Genomic DNA, 17,232 nt, shown 5'->3' with positions numbered 1-17,232 from the left:
GGGAAAGTGGCGTCATCCCCATTCAAAGTCAATGGGCTGGAAGCGGTGGACAAATCGCCAAAAGCTGCTGTGTGTACGGGCCGTAAGGTGCCTGTATTATCTCGGTGGACAAAATGTATGTTTTTATTTTATAAGGACAATAACGTACTGTTGTGTTTGTTTAGTTTAATGTTAATTGTTTAATGCTCACAGTCACAGCAACATGTTTTTGTGTGATTGGTTTTATATGATTTATCAACGTGATCATCAATAGCTAATCTGAGCACCAGAACCCAGCTCACGTGTCCTTTTATGCTGTCCATTGAAATGCAGGAAAGTAATCACCAGCTCTGAGTGATCTGTTGCGGAGGGAACATTACACCGGAGTTACATAAGCAGAGATAAAGTGCTATTTTGAGGGAACTCACCTCCTCTGGGGTCCCCCAGGAAGAATTTTTTTAAATGTTGAAGTTAAAAGCATCAATCTTGTGCACTTTGAGAGCAACATTAAGAGATATGGATACATCTCTCAACACCCATATGGTCAACAAAAAATCAAAGAATCAGAATCAGAAACGGGTTTATTATTTAAAAACACTTTATTTCCAATTAAATCATAAACTATGTCAAATTATTAGAAGTTGTTAGTAATCAGATTAAACAGAAAAAAGGGATGGAAGGAGGAAATAATAATCCCTCATCACTTGCTGTTTGCGGTTGAAATGATCTCTTTTGCTGGCCAAACATGCTGGATGGAAAGCAGTGATGTCTCACTTGCCTTGGCCCTCTATCTGCTGTCCCTAAATCAGTCATGTTACCATTGACTCTTGTCTGTTTCTGGTGTTCCTGTTCATTGTTGTCTCCATTGTCGTTCTTGTCTGTTGTTTCTCCTTCTTGTGTGTCCCTTTCTCCTGTTCTCCTTTCTTCATCCTCTACTCTGTTTGGCTCATCTGTGATGACTGTGTAGGTAACACAAACAAGTATGTAAGTCAATCAGTTTCCAGCTCTGTCAAATAAATGAATTTCAAGATACACAAATTTGTCTTCATTAAAATGAGTGTCACCACACTGTCACAAAATGTAATACTAACCAATTGAAAATAGTTAAATGTACATCTCTTGTAGATATCACTGTTAGAGTAGTTATCTGCCAATAGGACATAATCATTCCTATACAAATGCAGTTTGAGTAATTCACTTAATATATTCACTTCATACTTTAATATAGTCATTTTCACTTAATACTCTAATATAGTCATCTTTCTGCATTCAAAACTAAGGAAAGCTGTACAATTTGACATGATAATGAGGAAAAAAGGCCTCCGACAATGCAGATCATTTTGTGATCATATCAATTTTAAGATGGGGGTCAAGGCTTAATATTTGGGAGCATAGTGTCCCTTGCCCCCTTTCAGGAGCCCCACTGGATTAGCTTTGATCTGAAAGCTTGTTAGCTGGCTGTCCATCTCATAATGTACACATAGAAACTAGCTGTCAATAGGAATATCAATCAGAAGAATTATAATTTCATGCAAAAATCTGTCACAAAAAGAGGTTGCACATTTAAATTCAGGTGTTGTTATGGCAACGTCAGTGGCCAACAGCCACATTTACTGCTGCAAATACGTTCAAACATGCTGTTGACACGTAAAGCAGTGGCAACTATGCCACCATTTCAGCTGACTTTTCCTCAGAAATACCGTCACATAACATCCATATATTTCAGTGCTAGGTTGATGCTTAGCTAAGCTAACTATGAAACACTTTAACTGACAGGACTCCGGATCAACTGTGTAATGTAAGGTAGCTTCTAGCTTCATGTCGAAACACTGACAGTAAGTCAACATTTCCCAGAGAGCTTTCTTTGAAATCACCAGGTAACGCTAAAAAACACAACATTTAGATTTTATGACAAAGTGTTTATTTAATATATCTGGCTAGCTATAGCTACTTGCTAACGGTTTAGCTTACCCCCGCGATTCAAAGTAACGTCACGTAGCTATAATGTATGCTTTGCTTACATGTTGACATAACTTGTAAGTTTACTGACATTTACATACCTTGTTCACCTGGCTCAGGTGGTGGCTCTGGGGTTGTTGTGTGAGCCACCAACTTGAGAATTGCCGTATTTTTTATTTAAAAAATGTCTAATGTCCATCTTCAGAAAACTCCGCGCCCGCGGCTGAAAGTTTAAAGTGTAAACACTGTCACAGAGGAGAGGTCAGCCAATAAAACACGTTTATTTCCATGCAACTCTCGGATTGGTCTGGTGGTTGCCTCTGTTGCATTCACTGAACACGGGAAATTACAATTCTGCCATCCTCTAGGTAAAGTACGGTTAATGTATTATATTATTGAGGGAGAATTGTCCGGGGCTAAAGAAAAAACATCCGGGGCTTTAGCCCGGATGCCTACCCCAGGCGACGCCCATGATTATAATTATAATATAATAATAAAATAGTGCTTCTTTGTCAATATGACTGAACCACACTTATGCAGTGCTGATGAGGTAATGTTAATTAATCATTTAATATTAATTCCTGATGGATATAAGAGGGATACATTAGCAAACATCTGTATATAGCCTATATAATGTTTCGTTTTTTTGTTTGTCATGTAACATATTAACGTTTTGACCTTCTGTTTAGGATGTAAAGGTATCTATTTAATATTTTATTTAATGTCTATTTTGTTATATAATACAACATATAACATTTGACATTAATAACATATAAACGTTTGTAAAATATAAAAATGAAATGTTGGGACATTTATAAAAATGTATTCCTTTACATAAAAGTGCTTTCCAGAGGTGTAAGAAGTGATAAGATCTTGTACTGTACTTGAGTAAAGGTACAAGTACCAGAGTGTAGAAATACTCAATACTTTTATTATATTGTTGTTGTATATATATATATATATATATATATATATATATATGTATGCGTGTGTACAATGAATTAATATAAAGTGTATGTGAGTGTGTGTATAAATGAATGAATACATCTGTGTGTATACATGTGTGAGTACATATAAGTGTGTGTTTATATGTTTATAAATGAATAAATGTGTGTATATATATAAAACAGTATCATTAAATAATGCTGTGTGTGTATAAATGAATGAATACATCTGTGTATATTTATGAATAAATACATGTGTGAGTACATATAAGTGTGTGTGTGTATATGAATAAATGTATATATAAAATAGTATCATTAATATATATATATAATAGTATCATTAAATAATGCTGTCAAATAAATGAAGTGCACAGTAATAGTCAAGGTTATATTCAATATTCTGCTAATAAGATAAGATATTTAAAACGTCTTTTGTTTGTCCTGAAAACGACATTTGAGAATACACACAGGCTATTTATAGATGATAAAACACCAGTAATACAATCTCAGGAATCTTCGATATGGCTTTGATTACAGGATCGTTTACTTTCAGTCAACAAACAAACAGGATCGTTTACTTTCAGTCAACAAATCCTTTGGAAAGACAAAAAACAACTATTCATCCTGCTTTACCGCGACCGCTATAACAGCCGAAGAAGAAGGCTATGACGCTATCGCGTAGAGCTACGTTCTTGCGTAATGCGGAAGCAAAATCTAAACTGGGTTGGAATAACGATAGACGCAGACAGGTTAGAGTTTTACTCGCTACAGGGTGTACTTTGAGGGTTTGTGACTTTGCAGACCATTTACATGCATAAAAACCTTCATAACACACAAGGGGACGGGTAATAACGGGAAAAGCATGACATGGGACCTTTAACATGAAAGCTGTGCAGACTTTAGAAATTATATATATTTAACATGAGTGGGTACATCGAAGACGTGTTACAATATTCATCTTTAATCCAAACAAATAACATTTAAAAGACTGAAAAGACAGGCAACACGATGTCCTTTCATGAAGAACATACTTGCACCACTTGAAACACCAGTACATAAAACAGTTTGGAGCTCCGTCTGCTGGAAAGAAACAGCATTGATTCCGTCACAAATCTAAGACACGACATAGCCTATCTGATTTAAGATTACACAATTGAATAAAAAAATATACTGATTATATTTCGCTTCCCCCATTCCTCGAATAAATAAAAATGAAAGCATTTTTACTTACAAGAAACTACAAAAGGCTTCTCCTAAACGCCTCATGAGCTTTTGTTTTGAAAAGACTTCAGTTGCACCGGAAGTAAAAAGCGCTATTCGAAACGAAGCTGCTGCTGCAGGATGATGAGGATGTGAGGACAAAGATTGCACCTATGCGAAAACAAACGATTAATAACGACGGGTGGCTAACTAATAACATCAGTGTTTACCCTGTCTTAAATTTGTCTAACCAATGAAAACACGAAACTTCCATAATATCATTCGCTGAGTGTTTTTTCCTCGCTAGTTATGTTTTATAGTCAGTATGAGGTGACTGTCTCGTAGCAGCGACAATGCTCCAGCCTTTCAGAACCGGCTTTTTCACATTTTCTTCGTCACATCAATGACTATGGACGTCCGAGCAGTGCTGGAGTTTGCCACAGCTACCAGGGGATTGTCCCTGTTGTTGCAGGTAAATTTGAGCCCAAGTTGGATGGTTAGGAATAGGCTAATCCGGTTTACACCTGCAATGTTTGTTATTAACCATGATTTCCCCTGACGTTTAAGTCACATTGGCAATGATATGTCTGTGTGTAATGGATAGTGCTCAGGGAATACATACTGTATGTGATAAGTAGGTCAGAGACAGAGTGACTGCAGCTGGGTTTATCTGTACAGCAAAATTGCTTATGATGGCAGTATTTACTCTAATGGTGTTTAATATTTCTCCTCAGGCTGTCTTCAATGCTGTCATCCCTGACCATGATGCTGATGCATTCAGGCCCCCACGGACCGAGGAGCCTCTGTACTTGGACTCTTCAGTGGAGTGGTTGTTGGGAGGCCTGTCTCACTGGGATGCTGAGCATTTCCTCTTCATCGCTGAGAGAGGGATACCTTTATGAGCACAACTTTTGCTTTCTTCCCCCTCTTCCCCATCATCCTCCGGGCCTGGCAGAGACGCTGCTGTGGCCCCTGAGCAGCTGGCTGAGTGTGCGGGGGGCGTCTGCTGGTGGCCGTGGCTCTGGGGAACACTGCCCTCTTCCTGTTGAGCGTGGTCGCCCTGTATGCACTCAGTAGGACGGTTTCTTCAGGACAGACGACTTGCTCTGCTCTCCAGCCTGCTCTACTGCATCACACCTGCCAACGTTTTTATGACCGCTGGATCTCAGAAAGCCTGTTTGCTGCACTCACATTTGGCGGTCTGTTCCCTGCTGGAGAAAGGATTCACCTTCCGAGGCCTGCCTGGCTCTAAGTATAGCCACTGCAGCACGATCTAATGGACTTGTTAACATAGGATTTCTATCTGTATCTTCCATCACTGCATGCTATTACCCAGATTCGTGTTTATCGAACAACGACAAAAGGGCCACAGTAAAGTCTTCCACTACATTTGGGCCATCATCCGTCTCCTGCTTACATCCTCCTGGGAACTGCAATTATTGCTCTTCCCTTCTGTCTTTCCAATACTATGGGTATAGGACGTTTTGCCACTCCTTCTGTCTCCTTGGAACAGATCCCCCCTGCTCTTGTGTCTCTGGCTGTAACTAAAGGGCTACCGGGTTCCAGATGAAAATGGTCCACCGCCTCTAATGGTGCATGAGACCTCGCCTCTGCTGTATTCTCATATCCAGGATGTGTATTGGGATGTGTGGCTTCCCTCCGCTACTTTGAGCTGAGGCAGATACCGAACTTCATTCTGGCTCTACCTATGGCCACCCTCGGCATTATGGCAGCTTATGCTTATTTTCTAGCTAATCCAGAACTGTGTCTTAGACTCGGTCTTTGGGACACAGGTGCACATTTTGACAAGCCCACACCTGGAATGTTTAACCCCAGAGTGTTTGTGTACATCGTACATTCAACGGTACTTCTGGTGTTCGGAACATTGTGCATGCACGTGCAGGTGAGTAAAGGATATAATCATCTTCATGTTTTTATCTGTCTGGTTGTATGACATTTTTTGATTTTCATCTATTCCTATTTTTAATCTGCATTTGTAGGTTCTAACCAGATTCATGGCCTCCTCGACTCCTGTGCCCTTCTGGATAAGTGCTCACCTGCTCCTCCTCAATGAGCCACTTCTTCATCGAAGGAAAACATCAAATCCTAATGTACAGCTACACACTCATTCCAGCAATGGATGCCAGCACACTCCTCAAAACCCCATCATTGCACTGCTGCCATACTTCAAAGCTGTTCCTCTACAACACAGGGCATCCTGGGATACTTCCTCTCTTACTGGGTCCTGGGCCTGGCACTGCATTGTAACTTCCTTTTGCCATGGACATGACCAAAGACGGTACTCTGAGCTTTAAATGCAAACATTTCTATGTAGGACTGGGCTTAAACTATATTATAAATCATATGATCACCAGTGTTTTACAGTACATCATCAATACTCCTTTTTCACAAAGAACATCATTGTATTGTATACATGAATGCAACATTATGTCAATGTCTCATTTATAAAAAAAACAAAACTGAAATCACTAACTTAAATGTAGTTTTTCAAATTCTTATTATAATTATGTCACCCAGTCCTACATAGAGGCCTATGAACATGAACACATTTTTGAAGCCATTTATTCATGCAATAGTCAACTGTTTGTAACCGAACAAATGCAAAATATTCCTTTATTCAACACTGTTTAATTGTACATATTGGGAAAACTATGGTTTTACTTTAAAAATAAATATTTGTATTTCGTGCTGATATCTTGCTCTTTAATTTAATATTGCACTGCATGTTTGGAAGAATTATCCCAAGTTATACTTGGGGATTATCGGATGTGAATGAAAAAATAAAGATTTTGCTGCTGTAATAATCCTCACCTAGTTTTATTTGATTGTGAAGATAATCCTTTTCTCAAGGCATTAATGTAAAATTGCTATATTGTGTTAAGTTGTAAAGGACATGCAATACCATGTTTACCCCTTGAAATGAATCTGCATACATCTAAAAAACACATTTGTATCAGTCTAATCAGTGGCTTCTATGAAATAATGTTTTGTATTGAATAATGGGCCAAAGGCTGAATAATGCCCTCATTTGCTGCATGAAGGATGTGCGGCTGCGGCACATTTTAATTTAATAACATTTATGAAAAAAACATTTGTAATTGTATAGTCCCATTTTGGATGTATGTACCTGTCCTACAATATTACTATAATATAACATGATACTTTATTGTCCCAGTGAGAACGTTGTGGTGTCCAAACCTCTTGGAACTACCTCCCTTTGGTTCAAATGGGTATTATTATAATAATGCACCTATATTATTATAATCAGTTTTGCTTGTTTGCAATTATTTTTAATATTTTCCATGGGGGATTTAATTTAAATTAGTTCTCTAAAGATTCCGTGTTTTCACCATAGGATGTTCAATGATCTACAAATAACCACCGTGCAAACATTACGTGATTGCGTAATTACAAGTCAGCAACTTACGTGCTTACGTCAAACGTCCACATCCTGACAACAAAAAAAGGAAAAAGGAAATGTGAACTGCTGCAAGAAGCTCCAGTAAAAACCGTCAGTTGGTGTGGATTTTATGAAAAAGACAATTTAATTTAACAAAATGAGTACTTTATTTTATGACAGCCTTTATTTTAACTACTAAACATGGTAGTTAGCCTTGAGTCATCCCGGGAACTGATTCATATTGTTAAAGTCTGCTACGGAGAAGAATGCCTCTGCTGGTTCGCTAGCTAGCTTTCGTTAGCTTTCAGAATGGACAACTGAACGCTAACCGAACAGGCAAAATACCAAACTACAATGACTTAATCTGGAGACAACAGTCTCTCGAAAACGTGGCGAGAAGGGAGAGTTTTGTGTGTGCCTTATAGTTACCTTCGAGCCGTGTCGATACTGTTTACATGATGAAAAACTGCGAGTACCAGCAGATCGACCCGAGGGCGCTGTCGGTGTTGCCTCAGTCCGCACAGAACAACACCGAGAAGACGGTGCAACGGTCGCGGAGGAAATGGGAAGTATTCCCGGGGAAGAACAGGTTTTTTCCTGCGATGGACGGATCATCCTGCCCAGTCAGAGCGGTGTCCTTCCTCTGACACTAGGCCTTATTGTTGTCACGTGTGGCCTTTTCTTTGCATTCGAGTGAGTAACTAGACATTTCCTTTGTATGACTGTTTCAAGTGAACCATGAATGCAACATGTCATGTATTTTACTCATGTGGAAGTTGAACAATCTTCCTGCTTCATACTTTCATCGCAGAGTTTCGTGGCAACATACTAAGGGATTAAATGTGGTTTTGACTAGTGCAGGCAGACACTAACAAACGTATATCTTTTCCAGTTGCCCATTCCTGGTGAAACATCTGACCGTCTTTATACCTGTGATTGGTGGGGCCCTTTTTGTGTTTGTGGTCTTCTCCCTGCTGAGAACCAGCTTTACAGACCCAGGCATCTTACCTAGGGCTACCCCAGAATGAAGCAGCAGACATAGAGAAGCAGATAGGTAAGGCACAACATGGAGTTGCAAAAATCACTGTGGGGCAGATGGGGGTAAGGGAGCTTTGCCATATGGGGGATCTCTGTGTTCTCTGAGTGTTTGTGGTTGAACTGCCTACCAAGACCTAAGCAGCTTACTCTCTACCATGTATGAAGACCGCAACAGCCAGACATATCATTTGTGTGCTTAATGGGTAAAATCAAATGTGCACGTCCCTTCTGTCCCCTTCTCTATTTTAAGATACCTCAGGATCCTCTACGTATCGCCCCCCTCCTCGAACCAAGGAGATCCTCATCAACCAGCAGGTGGTAAAGCTCAAATACTGCTTCACATGTAAAATGTTCCGCCCTCCTCGGACCTCCCACTGCAGCCTGTGTGACAACTGTGTGGGTAAGGATGTGGTGGGAAGTCACCACTTAACTGCATTAATTAAACTTAACAACTTAATATCAGTGCCATGGGGAACATACCATGCAGACTGTTTAGCTGCTAGGTTTCCACTTGTTTGCTACGTGGAGCGCACCTTCCTACTATAGTGAAATGTACCAATCAAAACAGTTACATAGAACCACAAACCAACATACTCTTACCTTAGACATAAAGTGGGTGGCCTTAAAAGCATTAGCCTGGCTGGAAAGTCTGTCCTGCTCACATTTTCCCATGTCTGTATTAAGACATTCCTCACATGTATGTATGTACATGTGAGGATCCATTTTTGCTCTAGTCATTCCTCCTCTTTATGCTGACAGCTAAATGATCTCCCCTTCGCATGCTTCCCATGAAACGAATGGGCGACACATCTTACAAACCTCGTTCAGTGCTAGAATGTTTAACTGAAGCGAGTGTGATGCTCCTGCATTCAGAGTTAATCAAATCATGTGGGTGTTTCATACAACGTTACAGTAGTTTAAGCAAAACATCCCCTCTGTGTGTTCTCCTTACAGTGTTTACTCGTTTGCCCTGTGTTGGAATGAGAAAAGCATAAAGAGGGGATTTTAGACTAAAGAATGTCTTGTTTTAAAAAGAGGCCGTTTGGATAAGTCTAACTCTTTGCAGCCTCACATTATAAGATAAACTTTGCAATACATTTGGGCACAGATCAAGGATTGTCTTCGAATAATTTACAATCAAATTAGGAAGGGATCTCTTTTTGCGCCCCAAATGAACAGGAGGAAGGATTACAGCAGTTTCAGTAATCTCATAGACACCTGATTACGGTCTTAAAATGTTTTGGATCTATCCTTTTACTGAACCAGGAAAATCATAATTTGATGAAAAGGCCCTTATAGTACCAGGGTAGTGTTTTATTATTGTTTAATGTACAACACATTTGGCATCAAGCCGTGCTTAGAAACTTACAAACTACTATAAAACTTGCCTCTTATCTCTATATATCCTGTTTCCCCCCCTCAGAACGGTTTGATCACCACTGTCCCTGGGTGGGAAACTGCGTGGGCAAACGCAACTACCGCTTTTTCTACAGCTTCATCATCTCTCTGTCTTTTCTGACATCTTTCATATTTGGCTGTGTCATAACGCACATTACCCTGCGTAAGTATCCTCACAAAGTATTAAAGCATAAAGCACTCTGTATGATGTTTCTGTCATGTTATCAAAAATCACTTTAAGATAACTTTATTTCCTATTTGTCTTTTTTCTCTCCAGGTTCTCAAGATGGTAAAAGCCTCGTCCAGTCCATCCAAGAGAGCCCTGCCAGATATCCTTTTGTAGATACCAGCACTCACATAATCTGTTAATGAAATAGATGAGATCTTTTATATATTTGCTTCTTGTTTATGTCGAGAAATAACACAAGTCACGCTGTTGACAAGGCATTTCCTGCTGCGTCTCAGTCTAAGCTCACGCCTAATAGGATCAGAGAGTTAGCATCCAGCAGAGCAATGCTTTTAGGCAGATGGCTTTGCAGAAGAGGGTTTGCTGCCTCATGTTCTCGTGAGATTAAGTTAGAGGCAAATATAGCCGGCAGAACTACAGAGAACTACAGAGATTTGTTATTCACAGTCAGGGTGTGGGTTCATTTCTACATTGAGCGCATGATATGCGCTCAATGTCATTTTCATGAATTCAGAACGAATACTTACATTGTCCGTACTTGTTATCTCATAGAGCCAAAGCTCTGATTTATTTCTGTAGCGTTGAGACTTTAACGCTGTAATGCGTCTTTTAGCCAGTATAAATATCACATGTAATTTGGAACAACGTGTCCATGATTAAGGATAAATATATCTCAAAACAAATGTAAGCCAACAAGATACTGTCTAAACTTAGCATGAATGATTCTCAGAAGCAACTAAATGTTAGCAGGGAGACCCCATTGTTTACATCTGGGTCACAAGTTGGTAGTTTCTTTGTAATAACTAACAGTGTTGCGCCGGTATAATTTAGAGGAACTTTTCTTTTCTTATGTAATTCCATTTCTTTTACATCTAGTATTTTAATATTGAAAATGGTCCGCCATTATCTGAGAAGGTTTTGTTTTAATTTGCAGTTGGCTCACTTGCCTTTTATGCGTTCTTTTATCGCCATCTGCCTTAAATAATTATTGTTAATGTTGATATTTCCATTCCTTGACTGATCCTGGTGCACTGTGGTGGAGTTGGTGATTTGTTTTCTTCTCCATCTGGTCTATAGTGGGCCTCTCAGGCTTCCATACATACCTAATCGCCTCAAACCTCACAACAAATGAAGACGTAAGTATTCATGCACCTTAATGATACAACCATGATATTTGAGACTTTATCCATTACTGACAGCTTACTGATTTACCGTACTCACTCTGCAGATTAAAGGCTCCTGGTCAAGTAAAAGGTGTGGCAGAGGAGTCTGGGAACCCGTACAGTTACAACAGTATTATAACAAACTGCTGTGCGACCTTATGTGGCCCCATGCCCCCCAGGTGAGTGAATATGTCCCCGTCCCATAAGCTGAGACTTTTTACACATATTTAGTATCAGGAATGGAATGCTTCATGAACATTTGATTAAAGATGGCATGACATGTACAATCAACGTTGGAGTAGAAATTAGTCAAATGTGTCATTTAAAATGAATACGTACCTGTTTTATGTACTATTTCAAGTTTATTAAGGTTTAGACAAAAGTCTGGAATCAAACCATCAGTTCAAAATCAGCACAACTGAATTTATGCATGATATACATTTAAATCTCCCCCAAAAAGTCTAAAAGCAGAGGGGTATATGTTCACCCTTTGTGAAACATATTGGTTCTCTCTCAGTCAAGATTCCGCAGTTCTTTTGTATTGCATATTAACTGTATGTTATTAATCATAGTGTGGGACATTTGTGTCAGTCTGCTTGTATTATTTATTTGTATGGTTGTAAGTGCACCCTCTCATAACCCTGTGATCTGTAGTCTGATTGACAGAAGAGGCTTCCTGTCTCTCGACGAGGCGATCCCTGCTGTGTCGGCCTCGGAGATAGAGCTGCCTCCCTTCACGGTCAAGAGCGACGCACACATGGTAGGATGAAGCAGCATGTGGCCCCTCCTGAGTCCCGACTGTCCCTTAGCTCCTGCGTTGTTGTTGTTGTTAGGCTGCCCCTCCCACCCCGTGCCTTCTCCACTCTGTGTGTCCACTCCTCCATCCTCCAGACTTCAGTTTCAGTCCCTAAAGTAGAGTTGAATATGTGCCCATTCTATATTGTTTGTAAAAACGTTGTGAATGTCGTGACAGGTAGTCTCTAACTAGACTGGACATCTGAGTTTGCGATGGCTTAGAACGCCAGACATCCACAGTAGAAAGGCTTTATAACATCTACTGAGGGTGTCATCATGCTAAAAACAATACTGCTGTGCCTCTTGTTTAAACTTTAAAAACAAAATGTCTTGGGAGCCTCCTGAAACAATGTTTGGCACCATTGAGCAGGTACAAATGCGAGAAAGTGTTGTTACAGTCAGAAGTGAACCATTTGTTCATGTGATGGTGAGTTGCTGAGTCCCCCTGCAGCAGATATATTATTTGTGCTGTGGGACATTGAACACGTTCGTTGTTGCACCTTTTGATATTTGACTTGTGTTTATGTTTGCTCACTCTTTCTATCCAACATGTTGCTGTATCTACCTCCTTGTTACTGTACTGCAGGGTTTGCTTGGATGTTTTTTGTGAATGTGTATGCACACAAAGGTCTTAATAACTGCTTTTTTTCTAGAACATGCAAATGTTTAATATCATATTATGTGTTTGACTTAACAGCACTTTATCACAGATCATTTGCCACATGTGTCCAATACATTGGTCATTCAATATGGTCAGCATATCATGTCTAAGACCTATTATCAAAAGCTATATTGCTTTATTTTCTTAACTACACTTTTGCTTTCTTTTTTACGTACCTATTTATTCACCTAAAAAGTGTTCTTTAAAAGTGTTAAATAAACATAACTTTTGTATTTTGAGATCTGGCCTCTGTTTTGAATTTACTTTGCCTCTTCATTTTTTTCAAGTCTTGATGTGCCTGACTTGGGATTTTAAGATGTTTTGGAACAGTTGTATTTTCTAAGGTAATTATATTTATTTCTGTAGGCATAATTAATGAACATACGGGTTTATTTGTTATAAACATTTGTTTCCTATGCCTGTTACGTCATTGATAGATCTGACACTCAGTGTTGTACTGTATCCACCCTGCTAGGAGGAGAACTGTCAGGATTTTGCTTTGTCCTGCACAGCCTGAAGGGCACTGCTGCATGTAGACGGTCGATGGTAAGAGTAGGGTTCAACAATAAAGCATCGCAACATGTCTTCACTTATCATTTGCCGTTTGGGTTTGAAACTGCTGTCATCTTTTATTTTCTAAGTTATTGCATTTTTACTTATTTTTGTATTTGTCTATGCTTGGGATGGGTTCACAGCCTCACCTGTGAGTGTGCATGCTTCACTATCATTCACTCCCGTCTCATTAACAATCGCTCTAAATCACTCATGTTTGAAGCTGCTGATCTTACGCTTGTCCTCTGTAATTAGATGAGAGGTTTTTCTTATGTAATCACAGGCTTATTGTGCATGCATGGAGAAATACAAGTCTGCATAAACTGTATCTCTGTTTCTACTTTTATCAGAGCCAGAAGAAAAACAAGAGGAAGCAGCTTCTCCACGCATTTCCCTCTTAACCTGTTTCATTGTCTGCATCTAACTCACTTCTTCCATGTCTCTCCATTTGAGTCTCCCTCTGCCATCAGTGCTATCACCGCTTTCACTGTGTTTGATAATCCAATCCTTTTAATCATGTTGCAGAATTGTCTATATATGTTGTTACTGTTGATACAGCTCTGCCTTTTATAACACCAACGGATGATGTGTCTTATTCCTTTATTTCTTCCCTCTCCACACAGTGCACTCAGAGCACCAAGGACGTGCTGGAGAGGATGTTCCACTCGTACGATGTTCATGGGCTGTGCCCCCCAGCAACCCCAAAGACCACCCCTCTGGACCTGGAGGTTTCTGGCCCGGCAGCAGCTTCCTCTGAGCCTTCTCTCTCCGCTGGGTGCTTGCCGCAGGACGCTCGCCAGCCTGTGGCCCCCCCTTGCCCCCCGTTCAGCAGAAGCAACAAGAGGAGAGACTCGCTGCACTCCATCAACCCAGCCTTCCGCCTGGCCTCACCCTCTCCATCGCTGAGCCGCACCACCTTTATTCTGGGAGATGCCCCTGACAATGGCTTTATCCCCCTGCCCTGAGTACTCCCAGAAACCAAAAGAGATGAAAAAAGGGATCCGAGTGTATGGCTACAAAGAAACTTTTTATAGTGGTTGTCATTCTATGTGTCGCCGTTAAGTGAATATGACATTCTGATGAGTTGATTAAAGGGACAGCTCACCCCAAAATCTAAAATACATATTTATTCTCTTAACTGTAGTGCTATTCATCAATCTAGATCGTTTTGGTGTGAGCTGCACAGAGTTGGAGATATAGACAAATCGGCCTTCTCTAAAATAAAACTAAAATGTATGGCACTCGGCTTAAGTCGCTGAAAGCTCCAAAAAATTACAGAAAAATACAACCGCAATATCTATTTCTGGAATGCATGACCCAGTTACTCATGACTACAACTCATGAGGCTAAAGACTGCTTGAGATGCAACTCACACCGAAACACTGGAGGTTGGTCCAAAGCACAACAGGTACGTGTATAGGTAAATGTACATTTATTTAAAAATGTTTGGGTGAACTGTTCCTTTACTCACTTTATGTTCTGTGAGGTTTATCTGTGTCCTACTCCACTATACGTGTCCTTGAGGACGAAGTTACATCTTAGTTATACTTGGAAGCACAATGTAGAAATATTTTTGCAACACCTTTCCACAACTTCCACATAACCTCAATCCATACATCAGCACTGCAGTGTTTGAGTTCCTGCTAATATATTATGCAAACAGGTTTTTACATCTGAGAATACAGACACAATGAGTACTTCCAGTTTGAGTGAGGATGTACAGAAACAGAAGCTTTGATTTTCTAAACTGGCTTTCACTGAGGATTGAGCCATTTCCGGATAATCAATTCTAAAGTTGGCCTTATTTCACGTCACATCATTTCCTGTCATGTAGAGCTAAATCGTTCCAGCGTGATCTATGTTGACAGAGTTAAGATGAATGAGGACTCAGAGTTTGAAGAAGGGCAGTTGGTTCTTTATTTTATTATTTCCACATCAGGGTCTTTGCTGTATTTGGTCATCAGTTCTGCATATGTTGTATATCAGAGGCTATGAAGATAAGTGGTTGATATATTTTTTGTTTTGTTGGGGTGAATCCCTTTAGGAGACTATTATTGAAAGGAATTTTTAAACCGAGTGAATTTGTTCTGACTGGAAACTCCATGAAAAATTACGTTTTTTAATTGCCACTTTGTTTGATCAGATTTTGTGGATGTTAAAACCAGTATTTCATTTAAATCCAAATGAATGTTGCTGCTACACCCCCAGGGCTCGGTTTGCAGTATTTGTCTCCACACACTGTTTCCTGTTAAAGTGATTCAATGGGATTCATTCAGTGCGAGTGTGCATCTGTTTTTTCTTTGCCTCAGGCCACAGACTTATGTTGCCTGTCATGCTGTTTGGTGGTTACAGCACAGGCTCAACGTATGGAGCGTATACAAGCAAATTATTGTCACAGGAATGTTGAAGAGGTCTCTTTACATGTCTGTGTTGCTTTTTTACAGTATGACGCTCTGTCTGAGATGGAGTGTGACGTTAAACCGCAGGAGTTAGTTTGTGCCACTAGAGGGCAGCATGTGATTGCAGCCCAGTCAGAGACTCAGAGGACACTTTAGTGACATGACAACCAAGGCCTTCTGATGTTATTTTTTGTAGTGGAGTGTTGAAGCTGGAGATAGTTTGGAAACGCATCGCCATAGTGAGTGGGTCGTTCATTTCGGCATCAAGACCCTTAGGTTGTGTAGACATTTACAAGCAGTGCTTGTATGGACAACTTGTTTGTATTTTGTAGGATGTAACATTTTGTCAATAAAAACATCACATTTGTTGATTCTGTGTTTTGTTGTAAAATCTACACTAAAAGAGCTTTGCATGCAACAGCTTAGTAATAGCAAAACCTTGTGTTCACCTTGTTTGAACTACACTTCAAACCGACGCCAATGAACATGGAACAATCACTGATATTTGGCTTTTTCATTCTGACAGCTGGAAACCATAAAGACATACATGTTGACCATGTGTTCATCTGGACAAAGATCCAGCAATGAAAAGCATCTGCAGTGTGGACACAAGTGGACACAGACCTGGAGGAGAGGATAGGAATATATATTTTTGTGGATAAAAAATGTGGTGCAACAAGGTAACAAAACTGCAAGTTCACAGAATCAAGGAGGCAATAATACAAAGAGTGTGTTCAAACATATAATAACAATAATAACAATAATAGATTTTGTTAGCGCTTTTACAAGTGCTCAAAGACGCTTTACAGATATATTATCTCCCCAGAGATGCTCTCCCACTGTATAAGATGGGATATGACTGGAAATAGCCGCATAAAATGTGAATGTCATCATCACAGTGCGGTGGACTTTATTCTCTGCCCAGGGTTATACTTTTTAGGACGCCGTTCTCTGTAATTATTCAAATTGAAAACTGGAGAAAATAGCCTAAAAGCCAGTGATCGCAACGGATGGACCTTGGCAGCTGAGGTCTCCGTCTGCACTCAGCTCTTCTGGTCTCATAAAATCGTGAATGTGGCCGAAAGGTTTTTCTAAGAGGTCTGCATGTGGCAGCTGGTGTCTCCTGTTTGAAGTTATTCACTTTTCCAAAAGTGTGATTATTAATTGGCAATTGAAGGTTGTAGCTTCTTAATCCCAAATTAACTTACATTGTCACACAAATGTAATTGGTTTGAATGCAATTTCAGTTTTTCTTTAAAATACTTTTAAAAAATGTAAAAAAATGGTGAATTGGAGCTTTTTAGGGCTGTTCAAAAGAGAAAAGTTGTAAATACATTCAGGGAGAAAAAGATGAGTAAGGCATACACTCGTGCTTAAGCTGTGTCTGGATTCAGACACAGGATGTCATTGTTGCAAGGCACAGACCTTGCAAAACAGAACAACATTTGTAGTGAAATATAATATCCTTAATGGATTTCTCAAGATATTTATGAATCTATTACATAATTTGACTTCAAAAGACTCCCTGCTAAGGCA

At 39.7% G+C, this 17,232-nt stretch overlaps 2 pseudogenes; both read left to right on the top strand.

Annotated features, from left to right (window-relative positions):
* Positions 1-4,171: 4,171 nt before the first annotated feature.
* LOC117553758 lies at positions 4,172-6,372 on the top strand (annotated as a pseudogene).
* A 1,259-nt stretch (positions 6,373-7,631) lies between these two features.
* LOC117553757 lies at positions 7,632-16,046 on the top strand (annotated as a pseudogene).
* Positions 16,047-17,232: the final 1,186 nt, after the last annotated feature.

This window comes from Gymnodraco acuticeps, unplaced genomic scaffold (genome assembly GCF_902827175.1).
Source record: "Gymnodraco acuticeps unplaced genomic scaffold, fGymAcu1.1, whole genome shotgun sequence".
Lineage (NCBI taxonomy): Eukaryota > Metazoa > Chordata > Actinopteri > Perciformes > Bathydraconidae > Gymnodraco > Gymnodraco acuticeps.
The sequence above is the reverse complement of the archived record's forward strand: the minus strand, read 5'-3'. Positions and strand labels throughout refer to the sequence as shown.